The sequence below is a fragment of the Festucalex cinctus genome, chromosome 6, assembly GCF_051991245.1.
Source record: "Festucalex cinctus isolate MCC-2025b chromosome 6, RoL_Fcin_1.0, whole genome shotgun sequence".
Classification (NCBI taxonomy): Eukaryota; Metazoa; Chordata; class Actinopteri; order Syngnathiformes; family Syngnathidae; genus Festucalex; species Festucalex cinctus.
The window spans coordinates 2,896,154-2,909,686 of record NC_135416.1 but is presented as its reverse complement, the minus strand read 5'-3'; the positions used below and the strand labels follow the sequence as shown (position 1 = coordinate 2,909,686).

The following is a 13,533-nucleotide window of genomic DNA, read 5'->3' as shown; positions in this document are numbered from 1 at the left end:
CTTGCCTGCGCGCAAGCTTTGTGCTTTCGGTTTTTCCAAAAGAATAAATCGAGGTTGTTTTCCTCCTCCGAGCCTGCCTTTTTGGGATCTGTTCTTTATCGACTCTGTCGAGTCCTCACAGAATAATCCGACCATGGATCCCGCCGACTCGGAGAAGGTGAGACAGGCGTTGGCCAGCCAGGGGCAACGGGTTGGGCAAACCGAGACCACCTTGGTAGGACTCCAAGAGGTGGTAGGCAGGCTTGCTCACCGGTGCGAGCAGATGTTCGCGAGGCTCGAGCAGCTCGGTTCCCGCGGAGTACTAGACTCGGAACTTCCGCGAACGGACTCAGCCACGTTGGCTTCCCCAGCAGCTCCAAGGGAACCCGTTTTGCCCCACCCGTCGCGCTATGACGGACAGCCGGGTGGTTGCGGTCAGTTCTTGCATCAATGTTCGCTTATTTTCGACCAGCAACCGTATACCTACGCTCGTGACCCATCTAAGATTGCTTTCATTATGAGCCTCCTGTCTGGTCAAGCCGCTACATGGGCGATGGTGGTGAGCAACTCACGACCAGACCTCCGGTCCTCCTTCCCGATTTTTGTTTCTGAATTTCAACGTGTGTTCGACCATCCAGTCAAGGGGAAGGAGGCCGGAGGTCGGTTGTTAGACTTAGTGCAAGGAGAAAGATCCGTCGCTGACTACTCGATCATGTTTCGTATTCTGGCCGCGGAGAGCGGATTTGCTGATTGTGCCTTGCGAAGTATTTTTCGTCGTGGTTTGAATACGGTACTGAAGGATGAACTGGCGGTCCGCGACGATACGAACTCCCTCGAAGGACTTATTGAGCTCACCATCCGGTTGGACAACCGCTTACGTGAACGGCACCGGGAGCGTGCCTGTGAGCGGCAAGAGCCATCCGCCAACCGTCGCATGACTGGACTCACCTGCATCGACGACGCGGAAGTACGTTCTCTTCCGGGCGCCCCAGCGGACACAGGGGAGCCCATGCAGGTCGGAGGTGGACGCCTGCATCCTGAGGAGCGCCGCCGTCGATGGCTCACTGGAGCCTGTCTCTACTGCGGTCAACCAGGGCACCGGGTGGCGTCCTGCCCGGCGAAACCACAACGTCGAATGCGACCGACCACCCGACTGGGGGGACGGGCCAAGGAGACCCAGGAGTCTGGAATGGACTCGGATCAGGGTAAGCACCTACCGGGGGGAACCGAACCAAGTCCTTCGAGTAGGTCTAGCTGTAATATTCGACGGTTAGAGTTATCGGGGGAGTTGTCCGACGGCGGGATGAATCTTAAAGTTAGGGCACTCATAGATTCGGGGGCCGATGATTGCTTCGTCGACCCGTGTGTAGTAGAGGCGTTGGGGACCCCGGTGGAACCGTTAGAGAAGGTTAAGGAGGTTTTCGACCTCGATGGGCGGTTATTAGCGCAGGTCCGACATGTTACCGGTCCACTTACCTTGAGGCTTTCGGGGAATCACGTGGAGAGGAGGAGTTTTTTCGTTATGCCATCCCGTGCTGCGCCCCTAGTATTGGGGCTTCCGTGGCTAAAGACTCATAATCCCGATATCGATTGGGATAAGCCCGCGCTGGAGAACTGGAGTCCCTTCTGCCACGCCCACTGCTTGAGGTCGGCAGATGGGACTTCCAACGTTCCCGTATCTCCTGCTCCCGAAGCGATTTGCCTCGATCAGGTCCCGGAAGAGTATCATGATTTGGGAAAGGTGTTTAGCAAGGACCGTGCCCAGGCGTTGCCTCCCCATAGACCATACGATTGTGCGATTGATCTGATTCCCAATGCGCCACTACCGAGTTCACGCTTGTACCAGGTATCCCAGCCTGAACAAGAAGCCCTCCGGGAATATATTTCGAGTTCGCTGGCTAACGGTCAGATCCGTCCGTCTAAGTCACCCGTGGGGGCGGGGTTCTTCTTTATTGAGAAGAAGGATAAGTCCCTTCGTCCCTGTGTAGATTATCGGGGATTGAATGATATTACCGTCAAGAATAAATACCCGCTTCCGCTGTTGGACTCTGCCTTCGCTCCGTTACAATCCGCCAGAATCTTTTCTAAATTAGATTTGCGAAGTGCGTACCATTTGATTCGTATACGAGAAGGAGATGAATGGAAGACCGCATTCAAAACTTCCCTTGGTCACTTTGAATATTGCGTCATGCCTTTCGGTTTAACGAATGCGCCAGCGGTGTTCCAGTGTTTGATAAATGATGTCCTCCGGGACATGTTGAATGTCTTTTGTTTTGTCTATTTAGACGACATTTTGATCTTTTCGCGCGACGAGCACGAGCACCGGCAACATGTTCGCCTGGTTCTCCAGCGTCTTTTGGAGAACCGACTTTATGTCAAGGCAGAGAAATGTGAATTCCACTCTAAGTCGGTTCAGTTCCTGGGCTTTATCATCGAGGGAGGGCAACTTCGAGCGGATCCGGTCAAGACCCAGGCCGTGGTCGATTGGCCGAGCCCCAAGACACGGAAACAGCTGCAACGTTTTTTGGGCTTCGCAAATTTCTATCGGCGATTTATTAAGAATTATAGTTTACGGGCAGCCCCACTGACCAAGTTAACCTCGAGTAAAGTCCCGTTTAGATGGACACCTAGTGCCGAAGAGGCGTTCCATGTTGTTAAACAGTTGTTTGTCAACCCACCTGTACTGATCCACCCTAATACCGATGTTGCTTTTGTGGTCGAGGTTGACGCGTCGGATTCAGGAGTGGGGGCGGTCCTGTCCCAGCGGTCGCCAGAAGACGGGAAGCTCCACCCCTGTGCCTTCTTCTCCAGGCGACTGAGCCCCGCTGAGGCCAACTACGACGTCGGGAACCGGGAGCTGTTGGCAATTGTCCTGGCGCTACAGGAATGGCGACACTGGCTGGAGGGCGCCAAGGAGCCATTTGAGGTTCTAACGGATCACAAGAACCTGGCGTACCTCCGAGCCGCCAAGAGACTCAACTCACGGCAGGCACGCTGGGCCTTGCTTTTCACACGATTCAACTTTGTCGTGAACTATCGCCCGGGGTCCCGGAACCAGAAGTCTGACGCTCTGTCCCGAATGCATGATGCTGCAACTCCTGAGGCCGGGACAGAACCGATCCTACCAGAACGTTGCTTTGTGGGCGCGCTGCGCTGGGAGGTCGAAGAAAGGGTCATGGAGGCTCTGGAGGGAATCACTGTTCCTGGGGAGTGCCCGGCCGAGAGGCTATTTGTTCCTGACCCGTTGCGGGCGGAGGTCCTGCAGTGGGGTCACAGCTCACGAGTGGCATGTCATCCGGGAATTAACAGGACTCTTGCCCTCGTCAGTCAGCGATTCTGGTGGCCAGAGATGAAGAAAGACATTGTCGAGTTCGTCAAGGCCTGCACCGCTTGTGCATGCGGCAAATCCTCACACCAGCCTCCGGCGGGTCTACTACGGCCGCTACCCATCCCGTCGCGGCCGTGGTCCCACATCTCCCTGGACTTCATCACAGGCCTCCCTAGGTCGAGGCGAAACACGGTGATCATGACGGTGATTGACCGGTTCTCCAAGATGACTCATTTTGTAGCTCTCTCCAAGCTGCCGTCCTCCTGGGAAACGGCGCAACTCCTCACCCGTCACGTATTCAGACTTCACGGAATACCCGTAGACTTGGTCTCAGACCGTGGTCCACAGTTCATTTCCCAGGTCTGGAGAAAATTCTGTAAGCTGCTGGGAGCCACAGCGAGCTTATCTTCAGGATATCATCCTCAAACAAACGGCCAAACAGAGAGGGCCAATCAGGACCTGGAAGCCGCCCTCCGATGCGTTTGCCTGCACAACCCTGAATCCTGGGCTACGCACCTGCCTTGGATCGAGTACGCCACCAACACCCTGCCGTCTTCAGCTACTGGACGCTCGCCGTTTATGGCGGCCTACGGGTATCAGCCACCTCTGTTCCCGTCGCAAGAGGGACCCATTGAGCTGCCCACAATCCAGCAGCACCTACGTCGGGCCCACAAGGTGTGGCGGGAAACACGAGCAGCGTTGTCCCGCACGGCGGTCCGCAACAAGGAGATAGCGGATCGCCGGCGGCGGCCGGAGCCAGCCTACCAGCCAGGGGACAAGGTTTGGCTTTCCTCCCGGGACATGCGGCTGGCGGGAGGCGCCAAGAAATTGGGTCCGCGCTTCGTGGGACCTTTCGAGATTCTTTCCATGATCAACCCTGTCACGGCGAAGCTCCGACTACCCTCTTCCCTGAAGGTGCATCCGGTGTTCCACGTCTCCCTCCTTAAGCCTGTGACCCCCAGCCCACTGAATCCTCCCGCGCCAGCTCCGCCTCCTCCCCGGTTGGTTGATGGGGACCCTGTCTACACGGTCAAGGAAATCTTGGAATCGAGGCCCAGGGGCCGGGGCTTCCAGTATCTGGTCGACTGGGAGGGCTATGGACCTGAGGAGCGCCAGTGGATCCCCCGCTCCTGGATCCTTGACCCGTCTCTGCTCGACACGTTCTACGCTGCTCATCCTGATAAACCAGGTGGTCCGCCAAGGGGCGTCCGTTGAGGGGGGGGTACTGTCATGGTTCGGTTCTCAGCCTGTTGTGCTTGTGTATGTGTGTCTCTTTCAGTGCCTGTAACGAGGGGGGCGTTCCCCAGCGCCGCACCTGCAACGCGTTGGTAATCAAGGCTTTAAAAGGACTCCGAACAGCACTGACAGCTGTCGGATTATTATTTGCTCATCTTCGTGTCCAAGTGTTCTCCGCGTTTCCTTGTTGGTAAAGTTTTTGAATCTGCCGTCGTCTTTAGTTTACTTGTATTCACGTGCGTGTTTCCGCGTCGCCTTTTGTTGTTATTCTCGTGTGATTGATTCTGTGTACATTTCGTGTCGTCCTTGCCGGGTGCAAGTGATTTAAGTTTTTCTAGTCCTTGCTGTTAGCAAGTGTTTTTTGTTACGTTAGTTCTCCTTGCCGTTTGCAAGCGATTTTGGTTATGTCAGTTTTCCTTGCAGTTGCAAGCGCTTTTTGTTACATTCGTGTTCCCTGCCTTTTGCAGGAGTTTTGTGTTTTCCAATTCCTCCTTGCCTTTTGCAAGTGTCCTTTGTTACTGCCGTGTCCCTCGCCTGTGTGCAGGGGCACCGCTGAAAATTTCGTTGTCTTGCCTGCGCGCAAGCTTTGTGCTTTCGGTTTTTCCAAAAGAATAAATCGAGGTTGTTTTCCTCCTCCGAGCCTGCCTTTTTGGGATCTGTTCTTTATCGACTCTGTCGAGTCCTCACAAATTCAGAACGCATATCTTAACAACATAAAAGTGCACTTATTGGCGCGATTATTATTTCTTTACGTTTGTCATTGGTGTATGCTAATTTAGTTATAAAACAATATTAGTCAAGATATTTTTAGCACTGTACTAATGTGCTGTATTGTATTTTCCTTTGTTTCAGTTTTACAATAAATACATTAATTAATTCAAGAGTTAACTATCTGTCTAGGTGGATAGAGCAGTCACATCTAGTGAGATCAGAACAGGTAATATTAAATATTTAGTAGCGTTTTTAAAAATAATTTTGGGGGTTTTCATTCAATGGATTTCAGTGGCTGTCAATTATACACGGTTGTTCACAATTTGCAAGCTGGACTGGTCCATATCCCAGCCAATAATATGTGTGTATGTGTGTGTGTGTGGGGGGGGGGGGGGGGGGGGTGTGGGGTGGGGGATTTCTATCCCCAAAAAATAATTGTTGCACTCATGACAGACATGCCTACCTGCTCGCTTTACAGCCTTGCGACTCGTGACGAGACATTTTGACACGTTTTAATATTCATGCCTTACCAAAGCAGCCCGGCATCAAACACGTGCGGGTGTTTGATGGGGGCGAGCGAGTGAGGGGCATTTGAAGTAAATCTGTCACACATGGAAGACAGAGTTTGACTCCGAAGTGCGATAAACAGAAGAGGGGGGGAAAAAAACAACAAATAAAAGAGTCAAAATAGTGTCGAATGGAAGACAAGAATGTGCAAGGACGCATGCATAACAGCCTGGATTGTACACGCTCACACACACACGGTCGCCTTTGTGGACACTTTTCTCTCAAGAGGGCGGAAAAAATTAATGAGAGCACAATCCTTTATCACCCTTGAGACACAGCGAGCGAGCGAGCTAGAGAGACAGTGCAAAAGAGAGAGAGAGAGCGCGAGGGGGACAGAGAGAGAGAGGGTAATCCAGTGTCATCCCTGTGCTCAGGTTGCCATGGGAACCCCCCATCTCTCACCGTGGGAACTGACTTGTGAGTTTCAACAATCGGCTTCGTCTGGGCCACGACGCAACGGATGCATGTAAACACACAAACAAGCACACATTCACGCGCACAATCGGAAGCCGAGCGAGAAGGGTCTCTCGGAATGAGTTTTTTGGTGTTTATGATCATTCTTATGATTAATTCATTATTATTTGGTGGGGCTCAACATTCCGGAAAACTCGCTCATTTTGGCAAGCGTGTGTATACGGATTCAAATGTATAGCAGCCTCTGGACAGTTAGGAAAATGGAGCCAGGTTCACCAACGGATAAAAAAAAATTTGGCAGATAAGTCAATCATAATAGGACACACATGAACAGGAAGATCAGAAGAACAGAAGTCATTTTGGTTTGAAGCGGCCATTTTAGGTGAATTCCGATGCTAGCACAATGACAAAAATGAACCCTGGAGGACACCAACTTTGCCAACTGAAATAAAATATACTCGCCAGTCATTTTGGTTTCAAACAGCCATTTTAGAGAAATCCCAGGTCTCGTACTTGGACAAAAACCTTGTGCCCGACATCATCTTCACCCTCTGACATCAAGCTCAGTTGGATATGTATAACACAGGACTCACAGAAAAAAAAAATCCCAAGGACCCATGCAAGGAAATTAACAGGAAAATAGAAATTTTGGTTTGAAGCAGCCATTTTATAGTAGAAGAATTCAAGGTAGTACACCAGTGTCACCACACAATTAACTGGATATAGTCATCTTCACAACAGGACAACACAAAAAAAATCTCAAGGACCCATAGTGAGAAGTGAAAAGGAAATCGTCCATTTTGATTTAAAACAGCCATTTTAGACATATTCCAAGACTAGCAATTTGACAACAACAAAAAAAAGCTCTGCACACCAGTTTTAACAACTGCTGTAAAAAATTGACAGACATAACAATCATAACAGGACACACAAAAAATCTCAAGGAGCCATAGTGAGAAGTGAACAAGAAGTCAGCCATTTTGATTTTAAAACAACCATTTTAGACAAATTCTAGCACTTTGACAAAAATCAATTCTGGACACAATTTTTACCAACTGCTGTAAAAAATTGTCCGACATGATAATCATAACAGGAGACACAAAAAATCTGAAGGACCCATAATGAAAAGCGAACAGGAAGTCGACCATTTTGATTTAAAACAGCCATTTTAGGCATATTCCAGGACTAGCAATTTGACAAAAATCACCTCTGGACACCAGTTTTAACAACTACTGTAAAAACTTGCAGACATGATGATCATAACAGGACACACAACAAATCTGAAAGAGCCATAGTAAGAAGTGAACAGGAAGTGGGCCATTTTGTTTCGGCATAATCAAGGACTAACATTTTGACAAAAATCAATTATGGACACCAGTTTTAACAACTGCTGTAAAAATTGACAGACAACAATCATAACAAAACGCACACAAAAAATCTCAAGGACCTATTGTGAGAAGTGAACAGGAAATCGGACATTTTGGTTTTAAAACAACAAATTCTAGGACTAGCAATTTGACAAAAATCAATTCTGGACACCAGTTTTAACAATTGCTGTAAAAATTGGCAGACATGACAATCATAAAAAGATAGACAAAAGTCTGTCAAGGAGTCATGCTGGGAATTGAAGAGAAAGTCGGCCATTTTGCTTTGATTTAGGAGGTGAATTCCAGCTGTTGTACTTTGGCAAAGTCCTACGAGGACATTTTCCCAAAAGAGTCCCAATCTGAAGCAGGTGTCTGAGACAGATGGCGATGCCTTTTTTTGTTTTGTTTTTTTTGTTTCCCCACATCATCTATTGTGGGCAGAGCAGGCCAGCAAAGCCATGATAAGGAAATCTATTGTAACTCATCTATACAAGGTTGACATTTTTGGTCAAACTTGGTGCATATGAGCAAGACGCCACCCTGAAGAGATCCATACGTCTACTTCCTCAATTAGTGACTGTGGCGACATAAAAATTCCCATTCGAAAGTGGTACTTTCGTGCAGTGAGCAGTAGAAGAAACGAGGCGCTTGCTTACTTACAGTCAGTATAAAAGACATTAAATAAGAGTCCACCCAGGTCGCACACACGCACACACACATTCGCACCCAGCTCCACAAGACAGGCCAGGGTCAAGGTGCGAGTGATGGATGAGGCAGGGACTCATTTCCTCAGCAGGACCATCACTCAACATCACAACAGGGAACGTCCTCTCCGTTTTATCCTCCTCCTCGCACTTTCTCTCCGCCATTTTTACGCATTTCTTCCCGCCATCTCGCTCGGCCCAATTATTTCCTCTCCTCGCCATTCGGCTCTTTTCATTTTTTTTTTTTAACAATTTCCCCACCGTCTTGAAGTTCTTCTCGGAAGCGCCTCGCCATATTATGGCCGCGGGTTAGAGAGCCGTATCAGAAACGCGAGTGTCAGCCAACAGATAAACTGTGACTTCCCTTAATAATTAACACCGTCACGGAGATGGAGAGAGCTGGAAGGCAGGGGGATGGCAATAAAGGTGAAGGTATAGTACGGTGGAGTGGGGAGGTGAGGTGAGGCGAGGGTGGGAGACTCGCTGCTTGCACACGGTGAGCAGAGACAGAAGAAAAGATTTATTCGTTTAGAATCCGGTGAAGCGGAGCATAATTTGCGTATTGCATTCACTTGAAAAAAAAAATCTCCTCTTTTTCTGACTAATTTTTTGGGGAGCTTTGTTTTTTGGTTTAATTTTCTGTTTTTCTGAATATTTTTTTCTGTCATAAAAAAAGCAGGGGTGGTCACTATTTTATACCAAGAAAAAAAACAAAAAACGGCACAAGCCCCCATCCCCGCCTCCGGCCTTATACAAACAAGCTGTATATTTCTCACGTGTACGTATACCGTATAGTTTATACAGTAGTCTGCTTGTGAGGTCGGAGTCACAAGATAGCCACCATGTGACTTCAACGGCTTGCACTAGCGTGCATGGGCCGTCAGCAGGTCAGTGGTCTGCAACAAGTCACTTGGAGTTCAGAGGTAAAAAAAAAAAAATAAAAAAATACTCCAACAAACAGAAGTTGGTGCTCTGTTTTTTGTTTTTTTAATAATGCTTTTCTCTGTTTTTCTGAATATTTTTTCATGACAGAAAAAACTATTCTGTAAAAAACGAATTACTCAAAAAAACAAAAAAACAAAACCCAAAGCTCCCCCCCAAAAAATAGTTAGAAAAACAGGAGTTCTCTGCATGCCGATGTAAGATATCTTATTGGCCCTTGACTGCTCTGAACCAGTGGCAGGACAGGTTTTTCATGTTGAGGAAAAAAAAAATTAAAGTATCGGTATGGTATCGGTATCGGCCGATACTGCAAAGCTGGGTATCGGTATCGGGAGCCAAAAATCGGAACAACGCTACTTTCAACATAAAAAAAATTGACTGACCATGACCCGATGAACAGACAAATGAACAAACTGATCTCAGTATTACAAGGTGAGCGGGTGAAAAATAGCGATCTTTGCATTACAGACGGATTAACGGCCAGGAAGACCAGCCGAGTAAACAACAAGGTCTGCTTTTGTGCAAATAAGCGGCCCTCCTGACGCTCACTGTGAAACTTGTCCTCTTCCCTCATCCGCAACATGCCACCCGCGTCCCTCCTCCGGTGGCGACGCAGGTGGGAAAGGTCAGGCAGACATGATAAATCAAGCCTGATCGCATCACTTGTGATCTTTGTGTGCTCTTTGCTGAAGAGCTTTTCAAGCCAGGCCAATTGGAATAATCTTCCTGAAGGCTTTCAATGCGGCCACTTATAGATTTGCTATCAGTTTAGATTTGTCTTTTTGTGGCATCTCATCCAATTCTGAACCAATACGGATTGTGGGGTGTGGTTTTTCAAGATGTTTTTTTTGTGGTTCTGCTCATGAAATTGTATTTTGCTAAGTGGAAATGGCTTTTAGGAGTGAATTATTTTGCAAATTCTGAAGGGTGCTTAAGTCAAATGGCTGCTTCAAACTAAAATGGCAGACTTCCTCTCTTTTTGGGTATGGCTTTTTGAAACTTTTTTGTGGGTTTACTCATAATAGACATCCCTACCAAATGTTATGTTGCTAAGTGGAATTCAAAGTGATTTTTGGTAAAATTTCTGGAATGGGCTACCAAACGAAAATGGCCGCTTCAAAACAAAATGGGAGGCTTGCCGTCTCTTTTTGAGCATGATTTTTTGAGACTTTTTTTGTGGGTTTACCCATGACAGACATCGGTACCAAATGGTATGTTGCTAAGTAGAATTCAAAGTGATTTTGGGGGAAAATTTCTGTCGTGGGCTACCAAGCCAAAATGGCCGCTTCAAAACAAAATGGCAGACTTCCAGTCTATTTTTGAGCATGGCTTTTTGAGACTTTTTGTTGTTGTTTTTGTTGTTGTTCTACTCATGATAGACATCCCTACCAAATTTCTTGTTGCTAAGTGGAATTCTAAGTGAATTCTTTTGAAAATTTCTGGAGGGTGCTACTAAGTCAAAACTGCTTCAAACCAAAATGGCAAATTTCCTGTCTCTTTTTGGGCATGTTTTTTTGAGACTTTTTAAACTACTTTTTTTCTACTCATGAGTGACACGCCTACCAAATTTCATGTCCCTTAGTATAACTTCCTTTGCGGGCTGAACTTGCAGGGTGCTGCAGAGCCAAAATGGCCACTTTAAATCAAAATGGCGGACTTCAAGTTTCTCTTTACTCTTAATTTCTTCAGACTTTTTTTTTGTACATTTGATCATGATAGTTTAGAAAATGCCAGAATAAGCTCCAAATTGCTGATTCTCACCAAAATGGCGGACTGTGTGTCTTTGTGTGGCTCCTTGGGACTTTTTTTTGTTTTTTGTTTTTTGTGAGTCTCCTCAAACAAATGCCACGTTAGTGAAACTGTCTTCAGGGACTGCATTTTCCAAAACCTCCCGGGTGCGCTAGCGAGCCAATTTTTTGGCAGTCATGCGTGCATTGTTTTCAAGATAAACTGAGTGAGATCATTTGGTGAGTTTTTCTGAATGCAGAAGCCCTCCAAAGGGGACATTTTATTTGGCAGAAATAACAAGGACGAAGAAACGAAGCAATATAACATTGAGGTTAACAGGAGGACAGAATTGCATTGTGGGGAAATCCCCCAGCTCGTTTCCAAGTATAGCAGGAACGATTCAGGACAAGCCTCAACCGTCCCTATTAACTTTATCACAAACTTTTAAATCCTAAAAAAAAAAAAAAGAAAGAAAAGAAAAGTTCAAAACGACTGCTTTGAGCCTGTTCTTCTTCTACTTTTGGCCAAATCTTGAATCCATTAGTCAGACAACATTTTTCCTGAGAGTGTAATACAGTACAATTAGCTAGCTAGCACTCGAGTCTTTGATCACTAAAAATAAAAACCGCAAATACTATTTTGTTTGAAACGAAAACAGAACATAAAATTGGTTTATTCTGGAGACATTTTTTCATGTCTTGCTACTGTTTTGCTTAGCAACAAAGTTCAAATGCACTCAAGAAAAGGGTTAGGGTTTCAAACAAGTGTTGCAAGCCTGGGTTCCGGTTTTAAACACACAGAGTTTTAAATTACAGGTTGAAGCAAAGGATGGGGTTTATAATGAGGGTTTCAAGTCTGGATTGGGGTTTCAAACAAGGGTTTGAAGACAAGATTAGGGTTCCGCAGTAGAGGTTCAAGCCAGGTTAATGTTCAAAACCTGACTTGGGTTTGGGTGAAATTCAAGCACTTTTTTCAAATTACAGTTTCAAGCTAAGGTTAGGGTTTTAAGGTAGGGTTTGAAGCAAAATTTGTGGTGTCAAAGTAGGGTGTCAAATCTGGGTTGTGGTTCCAAAGTAGGATTAGGGCTTCAAAGTAGGGTTTCAAGCCTGGGTTAGGGTTTAAAAGCTGTCTTGGGTTTGGGTCAAATTAAGGTTCGGCGGCACAATTATAGTTTGAAGGCAAATTTTTATTTTGAAATTAGGGTTTCAAGCCAAGTTAGGGTTTAAAAGTAAGGTTTCAAGCCAGGGTTGGGGTTTCAAGGTCGAGTTTGAAGCAAAGGTTGTGGTGTCAAAGTAGGGTAATTGTTTCAGTTTCAAGCTAAGGTTTGGGGTTGGGGTTTCAAACTCTCGTTTGAATCTGTGCCTGTGAGGGTGGGGTGACGGGGGCAGTTCCGTCAATTTCTCCCCACCCCTCGGGCAACGCCCTTGTCGACCGGTTGCCACGGCAACATGCCGCAATCACCTTAATTGGATGAGGGAGGCGTGGGGGGACTGGGTTGACGGCTTCGGCCTATTTTGAGCGGGACCACGTGGGCACGGTGGGGTCTTCATCAAGACCACCACCGGCCATTCGGCGCAAGCCAATTAAGTCGGATGGATGGATAGAGAGAACGAGAGAAAGAAAGGAAAGAGAGCGAAAGGTAAATAAGAGGCAATGAGGACGAGAAGAAAGCAGTGACAGAATGAGCTTTTCGCATCCTTAAACAAAAGGAAACACCCTGAATGTTTCATGCACTGATGAATAACTTATCGTGTGTGTATTTGTGTGCGCGTGTGCGTGTGTGTGAGCATTTTTCACATGTGGCATTAAAGGCGCAGTACATGAATGCAGCACCTCAGGAAGTAGGGTTTGAAGCTGAGGTTAGAAGCACAGTTTGTGGTTTCAAAGTACAGTTTCAAGCCAATGTCAGGGTTTCAATTTGGTTTTGAAGCAAAGTTTATGGTTTCAGGGTAGGGTTTCAAGGGTTAGGATTTCAAACTCAGTTTTAAGGCAGGGTTTCATGTCTGGGTTAGGGTTTCAGACACAACATACGGGTTTAAAATTAGGTTTAAGACAAGGTTAGGTGTTCAAAATAGACTAAGTGCAATTTCTGGAGAAATTGCGTGGTAATGCTGAATGCTGATAGCCGAATGCTAAGCCGAATGCTTATGAAATAAATGGAAAGATAAATTATGTGAAAATTACAAGGTTTCCATTGAAGTTGAAACATAAATGAATGAAATGAAAACTCGAACTGCAATCTGTCTAAGGTGGATTTAATCATTTCAGAGAAATTGTAATCCATTTCCTGATACGATAGTCAGTTGGTACCAAACCATCAAATGTACTAAAATGCGGTTCAAGCGGGTTTTCAACCCGGGTTCTCCATGGGGGAAAGCAGTTGCTCTAACGACTGAGCTAACTTGCCTTGTTCATATTCATATCTAATGGCGTATGTATTTTAAAAATAGCCGTCTGCTGACAGCCAATGTGCACTTAATCATTTCAGTTGCCATTTGACATATTTGCAATGTACAGTCGGAGGTAGGATTCGAACCTGGGACCTCCTGACAGCACA

The 13,533-nt window shown here is 46.6% G+C and overlaps 1 protein-coding gene and 1 long non-coding RNA gene across 4 annotated transcripts in view; one reads left to right on the top strand and one right to left on the bottom strand.

The window, feature by feature from the left end:
* The window catches only part of LOC144020531 (voltage-dependent T-type calcium channel subunit alpha-1H-like), a 75,855-nt gene that overhangs the window by 54,724 nt on the left and 7,598 nt on the right, over nt 1-13,533 (bottom strand). The gene's annotated exons all lie outside the window — the stretch shown is intronic.
* LOC144020535 (uncharacterized) lies at nt 4,371-5,188 on the top strand. The gene is made up of 2 exons (XR_013283910.1): nt 4,371-4,499; nt 4,587-5,188. It is a non-coding gene; the product is annotated as an uncharacterized LOC144020535 (long non-coding RNA).